Below are 14,861 nucleotides of genomic sequence, written 5' to 3'. Positions count from 1 at the left end.
AGGGAGCATCTCTGGCTGCCCCTGGGGTTCCTCCATCCCCACCGTGTCATCCCCATCCAACCACCGCAGCACATCCTCTGCATTAATATTTATTTTTCTCTTATGGCTACAAAGTCTGTTTTTATGAGAATAATTTCCCACAGACCCAACAACAAATGTCAGGTTGACCCAAGGGTTGTTGTTGCCTCAATTTTCTTTGGGCTCCCTCTCGTCCAACCAGCCGGGTACAAGTTGTCTTATGCGTAATTAGCCCGTGATAAATCATCTCCTGCCTTCTCCCCGTGCACGAGGAGCACATTCCCATGTGCTGATCCACGCTGGGGTTTGTTTGTCTGTGCACTCTGTGCACTCCCTGTACCTCTGCAGCTCAGCAGGGCCAGCCTCGCCCAGGCCTCTGCAGCTGCACGGGGCAGGATCCATCCAGAGCCTGGGCTGCAGCTGCTCTGGGATGGGCTCCTGGCAGGACAGGGGCCCAGCCTGGGCGAGATCCTCCACAGAGCCTGGGGCTGCCCCTGCGTCCCTGCCAGCGCCCAGGGCCAGGCTGGAGGGGGCTTGGAGCAGCCTGGGACAGTGGAAGGGGTCCCCAATGGCAGGGGGGCATGGGATGGGATTTAAGGTCCTTTCCAGCCCAAACCATTCCGTGGTTCTGTGACCCATGGTAGAGGATGGATCTGCTGCCCAGCTCATGGCCCAGCCTGGAGCCTGGGCCCCTCTCTTAGTCCATCCCCAGTGGTGGGGCAGTTCCTGGCTGTTCCACCTCAGCTCTCCTCCAGAGCAGGTTTTCCCAAGCCCTGTCCAGCCTGGCCTGCTCGTGCTGCTCCCCCAGGCCGGGTGTTCATTGAGAGCCACCCCAGACCCCCTCGGCCGGGTCACAGGAAGGACAGGACAGGGAAGTGCTGCAGTAAATACCACTATGGAATCAAGTTGCTGTTTGTTTCCCATGAACTCGGTGTTTGCACAGGCAGAGCAAAGGGCTCTGCCTTGCACTCGGATGCAGCTCCGAGGCCAAGGCACCCACTGATGCCTCTTCCAGATAATCTCAGCTGGGATCTGCTGAGCTCAGAAGTCTCCTGCTGACAGAGATGTTCCAGGTGCTTTCTGTCTCATTCCTGCCCATTTTCCAGAGCATTAGGCATGGGAAGCACATTTCAGAACTGCCTGATAAAACCACACAAGTGTTTATAGTGCCCACATTTGTACCACGTTCTGGAGGCCGTTGTAGTGCACAAACAGCAATAATTATTGCAGGCAGCAAAGCAGGGAAAGGAGGAATATTGGTTTGCATTCAGGGCACCCCGTGTGTCCTGGCCTGGGGCTGCAGGGGTCAGGCCAGAGGAGGCCAAGGAGATGCCCCGGGGGCTGGAGCCAGGCTGGCAGAGCTGGGGGGGCTCACCTGGACAGGAGCAGCTCCAGGGAGAGCTCAGAGCCCCTGGCAGGGCCTGAAGGGGCTCCAGGAGAGCTGCGGAGGGACAGGAGCCAGGGAATGGCTGCCAGTGCCAGAGGGCAGGGATGGGTGGGAGATTGGGAATTGGGAATTCCTGGCTGGGATGGGATTCCCAGAGCAGCTGGGGCTGGGTCGGTGTCCTGCCAGGCTGGTGATGAGCTGTGGGACCTGGCTCGCTCCTGCTGATCTCGGGGTTTATCCGTGTCCGTGCTGCTGCTCCAGGGGCCGCGGCCGGCCGGGCTGGCTGGGATCGCACGGAGCTGCCCCGCTCCATCCCCGGCGCTGAGCGCTGGCTGCTCCTCCCGGCTCTTCCCCGCGTCCTGCCCCTCTCCTGCGGCCCTCCCGAGGGGCTGCAGCACAGCTGGGCAGCTCCAATGCCTCGTTTGTCACTGATAAGGCTGCGATAACGCCGCCGAGAGCAGCACGGGATGTACAAACGCTGCCGGGGTTTGTTCTCCCCGACCTCTGCACGGCTCGGGCTGGCCCAAACCTCGGCGCGGGCGGTCACAACACAGCCCTGGGAAACACAGCTCAGCCTGGGCTCCTCTGAGTGTGCCAGGCAGGGGCAGGGAAGCTGGTGAGGCACCGAGGAGATTGGGGCACCGTGGTGCCTCCGAAACCCTCATCACCTCCCACACCAGGATGTGAGCAGGGAAAAGGCAGGATTGATCACCCTGGCTCTCAGGGATGTAAGAGGGAAAAGGCAGGATTCATCTCCCTGGCTCTCAGGGATGTGAGCAGGGAAAAGGCAGGATTCATCTCCCTGGCTCTCAGGGATGTGAGCAGGGAAAAGGCAGGATTGATCACCCTGGCTCTCAGGGATGTAAGAGGGAAAAGGCAGGATTCATCTCCCTGGCTCTCAGGGATGTGAGCAGGGAAAAGGCAGGATTCATCTCCCTGGCGCTCAGGGATGTGAGCAGGGAAAAGGCAGGATTCATCTCCCTGGCTCTCAGGGATGTGAGCAGGGAAAAGGCAGGATTCATCTCCCTGGCTCTCAGGGATGTGAGCAGGGAAAAGGCAGGATTCATCTCCCTGGCTCTCAGGGATACAAGAGGGAAAAGGCAGGATTCATCTCCCTGGCTCTCAGGGATGTAAGAGGGAAAAGGCAGGATTCATCTCCCTGGCTCTCAGGGATGTGAGCAGGGAAAAGGCAGGATTGATCACCCTGGCTCTCAGGGATGTGAGCAGGGAAAAGGCAGGATTCATCTCCCTGGCTCTCAGGGATGTGAGCAGGGAAAAGGCAGGATTCATCTCCCTGGCTCTCAGGGAGGCAGCACCAAACCCCCCATTCCTGCCTGGGGCATCCACCATCCCTGGAAGGGTTTGAGATGTGGCCCTTGGGGATAGGATTTAGTGGGAATGGGGGTGCTTGGTGGAAGGCTGGGCTCGGCAGATTCTCGGAGCCTGGCTTGGAAGTGCAGCGTGAGCATCAGCTGCTCCTGTGAGCTCCGTGCTCCCGGCTCGGTGTTGCAAACATCTGGCAGGCCGTTGTTTGTTTGTTTTTCCACCTCACACACATTTTCGTCATTTCTGCCGGGGGTGCTCCGGGGAGGCCGCAGGAAGCCAGTCTAGCCAGGGCAAATCTGGGCTTGCTTTGGGAGGGAAGTCGGGAAGAATGAATATTTGCCCTGTGGCATCAATTTCCTGTCTAGCATTCTCCAGAACGCAGCTGGAGAGGGCCCAGGAGCACAGATGTGTGTGCTGTGTGTGCCTGGCACCCCTCTAGAAGGGCTGGGAAGGGCCCTTTGCTCTTCCCCTCCTCCTGCCAGAGCCCTTCCTCCCTCCAGAATTCCCAGAATCAGCACTTTGCTGGGGAGCTCCTCTGCTCGGGAAACACCAGTGCATTATTCAGTTTAATGGCCCATGTGGGAAAATGCAGATGCTGCCTCGGGACACGGAGTGATGCAAGGGATGGGTTGGGAAGGAGGGAGGGAGAGAGAGAGGCTGGGCCACTGCTGGTGATCCCTGAGCCCCCTGGGCTGGGCAGGCACCTCCACCCTGCCTGAGCTTTAACTGGCAGTGAATTTTAATGATCTCCTTCAGGAGGCTGAGGAGTGGTAGCTCAGTGCCAGGTCCATTGCTGGCATCCTGGTGGGATGGGAGGGCACAGGAATTGCTGCTGGTTGCTGTGTAGTTACAGTAATTACAAAAAAAACCACTCTAAACCGGATTTATTTTAAATGTGCCTTGTCTGTGACTGACATTTTGTTGTGGGCTTCATGTAGAAGGCTTTTGATGCCTCGGGTTTGGCATGTGTCAGGTTTTACTGGATGACAGAACATCCTGAGCTGGAAGGGACTCACAAGGATCATCGAGTCCAGCTCCTGGCCCTGCACAGCACAATCCCAACATATTCCATCTGATCACAGCCTATGATTCCCACAAGGACAAACATCAGCTAACAAAAGCTGGCTTCACGCGGGCCCAAACGAAACCTCTCACCCTCATTTTCACCTTCCTTCTCGCAAAATTTATTTGAGAAAGCCTTTCTTTGTCACTTCACAGAGTGCTGGCAGTTGTTGGTTGTGGTTATGGAAATGCTTTATTTGAATAGTTATGGGAACGAGTTTCAGCTGAGGGCTGGTTTGGCTGCAGCCCCACCCAGCAGAGCTGGAACTGCCCTGGCAGCGCTGGGGGGATGGCGCCGGCCCCAGCGCTGCCCGGGACACCTCGGGAGCACCAACTGCCTGCAGCCACCTCCATCCCAGCTTTGTCCTGATCTCCTCATCCTCGAGGGCTGATGGAATCAAAAACCCTGCCTGGTTTGGGTTGGGAGGGACCTTAAAGCCCCTCCCATTCTCCCCTGCCCTGGGCAGGGACACCTTCCCCAGACCAGGTTTTTCAGAATTTAAACTTTACTTACAAATCAAATACATGCTGAAATTCAAGTGCTCCCCCGATACCATTGTGGGTTTGGATTTTATTCTTCTTTTCCTATTAAGTCATGTGCTGTGACAGCATAAGTAATGTGACTGAGTGTCTTTGGCAGTCTGGTCATCTGCAATGTGTCTCGAGGCTTTTGAGGGGGTAAAGCCAGAAGAGCTGTAGCTGTTGGACTGAGCAAGGCTGTGGAAAGGGGATCAGTACCCGGCTGCACAAATAGGTTGATTTTTTTCCATCTTCCAGCGTCTGTTTTCCTTTTGCTGTGTCTCTTATAAGGCCAATTAACATTAATGGGAGTTGTAGAAACAGACCCTTACAGGAGGACCTCGTTAGCTCTTTCTTCCTGTGGTTTTCATGCTGAGTTGCTAAGTTTTATGGATTAGCAAGAATGCTAAAAGATATGGCAAAGCAATGCTGGCTCTTGCCATACTGAAGTGCTTAGTGAGTGAGTTTAACGAGTCAGGTTTGGGAACAGATTGGCAGGTCCATAAGTTACCAGACCTCTGGAAAATCCATACCAAGGCAACCTGATCGGCCAGCTGTACAAATATCCCACTGACCTCTTCCTCCCGCTCAGCCTAATTCCTGAGAAACTCTGTTTCCAGGGGAAAACCACAAGAAATTCCCACAAACTTTGCTTTCCCAACCTGCCAGGGAGGGAGTCACAGCCGGGGGCAGGCCCGGGGGATCTCCTTGGCTCAGCAGTGCTGCAAGGATTGCTGATTTCCTGGGATAACTGCGAGTCCCAGCCATCCTCCATCCAACTGAGCTGGGATTTTTGTGGGTGTTGTGTATTTAATTCAGCTGTGAGAAACCTACAGGCCCTGACATCACTTCCCTGGCCTGGGGATGCTTGATTTTTCCCACGTTATGGTGGGATAATGAGATGTGTTTTCCTGTGTGGTCTCCCAAGGGGCCCTCAGGCAGGAAAGATTCTTCCCTCTTTCCCCTTTTCCCCGTGAATTTGAGGGAATGCAACAGCATGAGGAACCTGGGTTGTATCAGAATGTGAATTTGCAGGTCAAAGAGTGAAATAGCTGAATTTCAAGTCTATCCATGTGGATTATTTATCAGGATCACGGGATAAATGAACGTGGTTGAGCAGGAATGACAGAACTGTGATGGAGAACATGGAGGTTGTGAAACGCCCTCCTTTTTAGAGAGGCAAGTTTTGGAAATCTTAAATAAATGTAAGATTTAAACAGAGAAATGCCCCTGTGCAGTAGCTATTTTGATATTGCCAGCTCACCTTCCAAACCCTGTTGCTTTGAAATGAGCTCTTGGGGTTGAATTTAACATCCTTGCTTTCAAAAAACCAAGCACACAAAAGGACAAGGTTTCCTTTCTCGTTTTTACTGCTGTTTCCAGTCCAGCTCTGTAATGCTATTTTTAGAACCCTGTGTTTTAATGCTGTGGCATGAACTGCTGAGATTTCCCCTGGCTGGTTTTTAAAAGAGAGGATCTGCACTTTGGTATTAGCAGTCAGCCAGGAAATCCGTGCCTGGTGCCAGAAATGGGCCTTCCTTCATAAATCTGTATTTATTTTCATTTCCTTGAGCAGCGGTGACGTGCCAGATCAGCTGTGCTGCTGTCCTGACACATTCTGGAGCGCCATGGAGCAGGGGAGGCTGAGCTGGGAAGCAGAGACAGGATTTGCCTCTGATTCACTGGGGACACACACAGCTGGGAAGTGCTGCCTTTCAGGGAATTGGGGACGGGACTGTGCTCTGATCCCATAAAGAACTGGCAAAAGGCACTTCCACAGGGAGCTTCACACATTTGCAAACATAAGTGATCGGTCCTGCCTGATTGCCCTCACCACCTTGACAGAATTGTCTGTTGTTGATCATAGATTTATTACAAAGCAGGAAAGCTGTGATCCAGTGGGCTGAAATCAATGGAACAATCCCTGAAGTGTCCAAGGCCAGGTTGGATGGGGTTTGGAGCACCCTGGGATAGAGGAAGGTGTCCTTGCCCACTGCAGGGTGGAATGAGATGAACTTGAATGTCTCTCCCAAACCAAACCATTCCATGATTCTATAATCCAGAGATCTGGATGCTCTTTCGGCTTGGCCTGTCTGAGCAAACCTTTCTTTCAGTGTAAAATGAGGATTATTCTGCCAGTTGATCATTTCACCATCCCTCGAGGTGTCCAAGGAAGGCCTGGCATGGCACTCAGTGCTCTGGGCTGGGACAGGATGGGGATCTTGAAGGGCTTTTCCAGCCCCAGTGGTTCTGGGATTCTATGGTTCAATCCACTTTCTGTGCAGTCTGTGAAGGAAAAAGGCTCTGTATAAATAACCTCCAATTACACTTCTTTTTGGGTCCAAGTTAATTCCCAAAACTCCTGTGTCCTGTTGCTGGTCCCTTCCCCTCCACTGGGAAGGTGTTACAGGGTAAGGGTTACGTGAAGCACTTTCTAAAGTTCTATTTTTGAGAGTTCTGAAAGGTGACACCTGTGTGGAAGTCATTGCCATCCTTAAAATAACCGGTGTGGCAGCTCGGGGCACTGTGACATTGGTGGTGAGCAGGGACACACATGGCACGGGGGGAGTGGGACTGGCTCTTATCAGGGTTTTAGAGCACCAGGTACCGTGGAGCTCAATCCTGACAGGGCCTCAAGGTGTGACAGCTCGATAAATATTGAATGTGCCCTTAATCTCGGGGCGGGGAGTGCTGTACCCCCGGCAGGAAGTGCTGATCCTCCCTGTGTGAGTGCAAGATACTACAGCGAGTATCTCCCACCCTATCGGCCCAGATATGGGAAGTGTACTCAGAGGGATATTGTGCAAAGAGCAAACAGCAGCAGGGAGAGCTTTTGTTCTGCAGGCACTGAGCCCAGGTCAGCAGGTGACACACTGCAGAGCTCCCAAAATTGCAGGCTTGGAGTCAGATCTTGACTCGGTCTGGAAAGGGAGGTTCCCTCCCCAGAAAGGGGGGCTCAGTGTGGTGCCCTCCCGTGAGGAATGGGAGAAGGGAGAGTGCAGGCACAGTGGGACACGTTGTGAGCTGATCCCAGCACTGGGCACCCCAAATCCTGCTGGGGGATGTGGCTCTCACCTTGCAGAACAACCCACGGCCCTTCCTCTCAGCCCTGGGGGAAAGGCCAGCAGGTAAAGGTCAGGGAGCTTGGTGTGTGTGCAACTGTGGGTCCTGCAGGGGGACAGCCATGGCTCGTGAGGGGAGGCTGCAGTGTGGGATGCCGGGCTGGCTGTGTGTGGTTCCCGTGGCGCAGCCGTGACTGATGCCCTGTGACAGCCCGTGCGTGGCGCCTGCTGGTGCAGCTGGGGACTCTGTCACTTCTCACCATCGCCACACGACAGCAAAACTCTTTGGGAATGAAATTTTCTGCCGTGAAATGGGGGCTCACGAAAGCACTCACTGCAAGCCCTGGGAATGAATTCACTTTTACTTTACTACAGTGCCATGAGAAAACAGTGAATTCTGTAGTGCGCTGTCCCTGTGTGGTGTGACGGGGCTGTGGGGTCCTGAGTGGCACCTTTGGCTTTAAGCCATCAGCTGCTGCACTTTAGGATGGACCCACAGAGTGTGGCAGCAGCCTGAATCCCTGCAGGAACCCCAGGTCCAGCCTGAGCTCCCAGCAAGGCTTGGTCTTGCACACAGTGATGAGATCCCAGGATCCCTGAGGCTGGAAAAGCCCTCGCACAGCTTTGAGTCCAACCTGTGACTGATCCCCACCTTGTCCCCAGCCCAGAGCACCGAGTGCCACCTCCAGCCCTTCCCTGGACACCTCCAGGGATGGGCACTCCAAAGCTCCCTGGACAGCCCCTGCCAAAGTTTAACCCTTCCCATGGGCAAACTCGTCCTGGGGTCCACCCCTGGCCCAGCCTGAGGCCGTTCCCTCTCCTCCTGTCCCCGTTCCCTGGAGCACAGCCCGACCCCCCGGCTGTCCCCTCCTGTCAGGAGCTGTGCAGAGCAACAAGGTCCCCCCTGATCCCCCTTTTCTCCAGGCTGAGCCCCTTCCCAGCTCCCTCAGCCCCTCACAGGACAGACTGGATGCAGGTCGTTGTTGCCATTCCCTGAGGAACAATTCCCTGTGACATATCTGGGCCACCCTTGGTGTGCCCTCCCTCGTGCCCTGGTGGCTGCAGGCTGGGGCTGCATCTCCTCCCAGCCCTCCTGCACTGCAGCATCCTGTGGCAGGGCTGGGTTCTGTGTGAGCTGGGGACCTCTTCAGAAACCCTCTGGCAGTGTGTTATCACCATGGTGTGTCACCACAGCTTCCAAATGGTGGTTGCAGGCCACCAGAGATGGGGACAAAGCTGCTGGTGCCATGTTGTGTAAACAGGAAGAAAATCTGCCTGTTCCCTCGGTGACTCCATGGTGACCAGGAAACACTGGCCCATTTCACAAGCCTCCCCTGCCTCTCACGGGTCACACACAGGGGTTGCTTTCCCCAGAGCCATGGACACCTCTCTGTGTGCCTCTGACAACTGAGTCACAGCTGCTTGGGCTGCAAGGGACCTTAAAGTTCAGGGACCCCCGGCAGGGAGTCCCCACTCTTGATCCCAAACACATCAACAGCTCTGGGCCTTCTACTGGCAGCTGTGCCAAGTCCTTCAATAGCTTTTATTTGGGATAAAACACAAAGAAACCTAAAGATTTTAAAGCAATTTAATCTAAAATCTCCTTCCTTAAACTATTTAGGATACTTTGAAATAGCAAACAGCTTATGGAAACCATCACGTGCTGACAGATCCCCAGGAATGGGGGCAAAGTTTGTGATGCTGAGCAGTGCTAGATGAGCCCCAGAACAACCAGGCTGAGGGGTCTGTGCAGAGTTCTGCAGCAGAGCCCTCAGGAAGCAGCCAGCACATCCCCAGGCTCCACAAGCTGCCAGCTGAGATGGCATCGGGCCATGGGTCACCGCGGTGTCCTCAGGACACGACGGCCCGAGCTCTTGGTCAGGGCAGTACAGAGGGCCGTCCTCTGGCCATCACCTCCCCCAGTATCTACCTTCAGAGAGCACAAATAATCATTTTTGCACTTCAGTAAACATTATCTCTGTTTGGATGTTAGCTGCAGTCTTGCCCTTGCTCCTTTTGAAGTCAGTGGGTTTGACAGATGAGCAAACAGGTTCTAAAGCAAAGCAAGAAAAATCCTCTCCCGCCTTATTTTCATCCCAGTTCCGCACATATAAGGGTAGGGCTGCTTCTCAACAAGTCTGTTGTAGCAACAGCCTGCAACCAACACACACGTGCGGTTATCTCTTTGTAGGAGATAAATTTACATTGTCAGGCCATGCCATGGAAATGCAACATTTGCATTTTCCTGTCAGGATGTGCCAGGACGCTGCAGGGCAATCCCAAAGCAGGAGCTGGGCACTAAGGTGAGCTGGAGGAAGGAGCAGCCTGACCTCCTGCCAGGCACTGCATGCTGCTGTTTAAAAGGGTTTATAAGGGGATGGAGAGGAGCCCAAACAAAGCTCCAGAGCTGTGTCACCAGTAAATATCATAACACAGTCTCAGGGCTTGCAAAGACTGTCCTCACTAGTCCTTACTTGTATGGGTATTCTCATTCCTTGGAGGCTTTCCTTCTAGGCTGGGAGACCCAGGGATTGTTTTTGCATGCTGGATCTCAGAATGATGCACACATACTGATCTTGCCCCCTGGATTCGAGTGAGCCCCACCATCCTCCTTGGGATGCTCCATCCTCTAAACATCCTGGCTTCCTTCACTTTTGTTTTCTCTTTATCTTTTCCTGTTTGACAGTGACTCCACAGTTCCTTCATCACTGCCCGGTGTTTCTTCCAGTAGCTCACCAAGGCTGTAACATCTGTCTTGTTTCATCCATCCTTGTCCCCTTCCAGTCAGTGGGGAGGGCTTTGTGTGCAGTTTCTGTTTTGGCAGGATTTTCAGGTTTGTTTTTTTTTTTTTTTTTTTAAGGCAGCAGTAGAAACGTTTCGCTCCCTCCAGCTCCTGTGTTTAAATTAGGACAGAGCAGATTGCTGGTGGCTGGGGGGAACAGGGAAGATTGATGGGGTTTCTGCCATCCCATGGGAGTTCCCTGGCAGGCTCCTGGGAAACTGCTGAGTCCTGCACCTCACCCTCATGGTAACAGCTCTGTTTTGCCTGAGGAGCCATCAGGAGTGCCACCATCATTGTCACCCAGGAGCATTAGGAGATCTTACAGCTATGCCCTTGAATGCCTTAAAAATAGAGAACAAAACCTCCCACCCCTCTGCACCTTTTCCCAGGGGTTGGGCTTTTGCTTGGACCTTTTGACTCAAGAAGAGGAACCAGCCTCAAGCTGTGACAGAGGAGGTTCAGGTTAGACATCAGGTGAATTTGTTCATGGAAAGGGTTTCTCAGCACTCCAAGGGGCTGCCCAGGGAGGTGTCCAAGGAATGACTGATGTGGCACTCAGGGCTCTGAGCTGGTGACAGTGCAGGATTTGGTCAGTCAAAGGGCGGATTCCATAGTCCTGGGGATCTTTTCCAGCTCTAATGATTCTTTGATTCCCTCTCCAGATTCCATCCTGCTGACTGGTCTGTGCCCTCTGCCCCTCCGTGCCCCTTCCTGACTGCCAGAGCTGCCTCTGTGCTCTGCATTCCCTCCTCACTCCAGCCCTGTATCCCTGACGCTTTTCCTGGCACCCTTCCCAACTCCTCTTGCTGCCAAGTCAGACTCAATACAAGCGTCTTGTATTCCCTTTCAAATCCTTTCCTATCGTGGCAAATAAACCCACTGTCCTCCACGCACACACTCCTGATATTACCCTTGACAGCTCTTCACTTCTGGCACTCAGCTGCTGCTTAATCATATGGTTTCTTTCTCTGAGTCACCTCGTGTGCTCTTGCAGACAAGAGCTTGACTTTGATTTGGCAATGTCACAGCAGGAGCACATCCCTCGGGATGCCGGTGCTGCCCCGCATGTCCCACTGCCACCAGCACGCTCCTCTTGCTCTGCTGTGGGGCCACATCGGTGCCTCTGGGGAGTGGGACCATTCCCTCCCCTCTGCCCTCCAGCACACACCACCAGCACCCCGCTCCATCCTGCTCTCCCTGATTTTATCATTTCCCTGCTGCTTTGCAGAGTTTCTGTTCTTAGCACAGAGCGACCTGCCTGACCTTGACTCCCAGGTAGCCCTGGCGCTCAGATCCCTTCTCCAAACATCCTCCCACTGAGGCCCCTCTCCCCTCACTCTCGTCCTTGTGACATTTGCAAAGAGGGGGCAAACGGAGCAAACCAAACAAACCCAGCAAATACCGCTGGAAAAGGGGAACCAACGCGATGTGCAGGGAGCACCGGGAATAAATAACCTCACTGCCTTGCGAGCCCTGTCCTTCCCCTGACCCCTCCTGCCGCACGGCTGCTCCGTGCTGCGGGCCCGGCACGGGACCCCCCGCTCCTCCCCAAATCCCCTGTGTACCTACGGAGCGATAACCGAGCTCTGCTCCTCCCTAGGAAAACAACCGGAGCTTCCCAGAGGAGAAGGGAGCTGTTTGCAGACAATGCTGCAGAAGCGCTTCCCCGCACCGTTCCTTGTACCGAGCCAATGTAAGGGCAGCCTAAAGCCAGAGGGCTGGGATAAAAGTTGGATTTCTCACTGTCCAGAGAATGCTGCAGGTGTGGACACACCTATTCACCCTCCCAGCCCCTCGGCCGGTCCTGCTTTGTGCGAAGAGGGTGTTGATGTTTATTTCCTTTTTCCCCAGCTGCACACTGGCACGGACTTTGCTCCTCTGGGCTGGGATTTCTAAGCAGCGGGAGGCTTTCCACGTGTGTTTGAGAAGGTACAAAGCCTGCCGGAAAACAATGGAAATAGCTGCCTTATGACTGCTGCGTGTCACGCACTCGGTTCTTGCCCGCTCGTTTGTCCTTGGAGCTGCTCGCGCCGCCTGGAACCTGATCCCGAGCGGTGCCGGGCGCCGGGGCTGGCACGAACAGCGGCACCGTGCCACGGGCACGGCCATGCTCCGGCCCGGCCGCGGCTCGAGGCCTCGGGCAGGGCTGACCGCCCCCCTCAGCCCCCGGAGCCACCGCGGATGTGTGGAGCGGGCGGTGGGCTCCGTCAGGAGTGGGGGTTTGTCGGGGCTTCCTGCCGGGAGGAAACAGCTGCTACAGAGCTGAGTGCTTCTCCCGTGCTCTGCTTCCCACAGGGCTCTGGCCTGGGAGCATCCCGGCTGGCCCAGCATGGCTCTGCCAGGTTCTCCACACCTCAGGACAGGATCTCCCCGGATCCCCTTGGACATCCCCTCAGCCTTCCCGAAGGACAGGCTCCCTCTGTGCAACCTTCCCTCAGACCCCAAAGACAGGATTTCCTTTATTTCCTTTACGATAGCCTCCCCTCAGCCCTCCGGGACTGGATCTTCTCATCCACAGGCACCCCTTTGTTCATCTCTTTCAGGTCCCCAAGCAGCACAGGATCGCCTCCATCTCCACAGGACTGGATCCCCTCACCTGCTCCTCCAGCACAGGCTCCCCTCAGTCCCTGCCAATAACTGCATGCTCTCAGAACGCTCTGACAAGCTCCCCTCAGCCCCTCCAAACACGGGATCCCCAAGACCGGATCCCTTCAGCTTCCTCTGGCCAAGCCCCCTCCAGCCCCTCCTCAGCGGGCACAGCCGGGGGGGGCCGGGATGCAGCAGCCTCCGTTCCCCCGTCCCTCCCTCCCTCCCTGCCTGCCTGCCTGCCTGCCTGCCTGCTGCGTGCTGCAGCCCGCCTTCCCCCCCGCCTCCCCCGCCTGCCCTGCCGCGCTCCCCCCGCTCGCCGCCCGCGGTGATCCGCGCTGAGCTCACGGCCGCGCCTCACGACACCCCGGCTCGGCACGTCAGCCCCGCCATCGCGTGAGAGCCGCCGCCCGCCGCCGCCCCCCCGCCCGCCGCCATCACGCACGGCGGGAACAGCTGCCGGCACGGCGCGGCCAGACCCCGCTCCCAGCCAAGGCGGGCTCTCGCCAGCTCCTATTAATGCAGATCTTAATTAATGACCCCCGCGGGGGGCGAGCCGCCCTTCACACGCAACACGCGCTCCCCCCCGTTCGCCCGCGCCTGGCGTGGAAGCACGAAGAGGTTAAAATGGAGGCGGGGGCGTGAGGCGGCTGCCAAGGCGGGATTAGCGCGGCTCGGAGCTCGGCACGCAACGCGGGACGGGGCACGGCGGCCACACGCGAGGGACCCGCGGTGACACGCGTGGCACCGCCGTGCCAAGCCGGGGGGGAGGCGGAGGGCGCCGAGAGCCCGAACGGGCGCACTGTGCCCTCCGTCTTTCCCCGGTTTAGCATACCTCTGTTGAGACAGCACTTATTCACCCATTTTTCCTTTTTTTCCCCCTTACTGATGCAATTTTCCTTTTTTTTTTTTCCAATAAAGCTTTTGTTTCTGTCCCCTAAAATTCACCACTTTCTTCAATCCAACTCCCCTTTTCTCCCCTATTCGTCTCCCAACCTTACTGATGCTTCACCTCAGAGATGGGTCGTGCATAAATTTAATTAAGGTCACCTCGGGTTTTTGGTTGTTTTTTTTTTGCCATGGCCTGTCCCCAGTTTTGTGTGTGTGTCCCTAAATTACGGTTTTGGGGGCCTATTGTTTTATATAAGGCTGCAGGGAATGCTTTGGGGATGTAGGAACTGCTTTGGGGATGTAGGAATTCCTTTGGGCAGATGGTCCCTGCTGTGTGATAAAGCCAAGTCCCAACAGGGACTGGGATTTGGAGGAAACAGGAACCCATCAGCGCTGGAAAGAAGGGCAGAAAGTGGAATTAATCCCGCTGAAACTGCCGAATCTCGCTTCCAATCCTTCCCTGATTTATTTATTTTCGTGACTGTGTGTTCACTCCAGTGGGTCTCACCGGGAGCTGGCGGCTCCCGGTTCATCCCGAGGTTGAGCTCGTGCCTCGGGTGTGACACGCAGATGACCCGGCTGGCAGGGCCGGATTTGGGGTGGCGGGGACTAATTGGGGGTGTCAGGGGTGGCTTTGGGGTGTCAGAGCCGAATTGGGGCTGGTAGGGCTGAATTAGGGGTGCCAGATGCAGGTTTGAGGCGTCAGGAGGGGCTTTGGGGTGTCACAGTTAAATTTGGGCTGTCAGGGCAGGCCGGGGGGGGGGGGGGCAGAGGTGGTTTTGGGGTGTCAGTATAGAATTTGGGGAGTCAAGGACAGGTTTGGGATGTCAGGTCCAAATTCGGGACTTTGGGGTGGCTTTACGAGTGCAAGGCCAAATTTGGGGTGGCAGGGCCGAATATGGGGTGTCAGGGTTTCCCTTCGGGGTATTGGGGGGCTTCGGGGTGGCAGGGTCGAATTTGGGGTGTCAAGGTTTGGCTTTGGGGTGTCAAGGCCCAATTCGGGATGTCGGGGCCGGTTTCGGGGTGCCAGGACCGGCTCTGGGGAGCCGTGTTTGCCATGTCAGGGCTGGCTTTGGGGTGTCAGGGGGGTTTTGGGGCGCATTTAACCCCGATCCTGCGGCGAGCAAGGGCCGCGCTCCCCTCGCCGCGCTCACCTCAGCCCCTGTGACGCGCACGCGCCGTTGCCGCGGTTACGGCGGACGCCGCGGCCACAAAATGGCGGCGGCCG

This window comes from Molothrus ater, chromosome 10, assembly GCF_012460135.2.
Source record: "Molothrus ater isolate BHLD 08-10-18 breed brown headed cowbird chromosome 10, BPBGC_Mater_1.1, whole genome shotgun sequence".
Taxonomy (NCBI): domain Eukaryota; kingdom Metazoa; phylum Chordata; class Aves; order Passeriformes; family Icteridae; genus Molothrus; species Molothrus ater.
Note: the sequence above shows the minus strand (reverse complement) of the source record.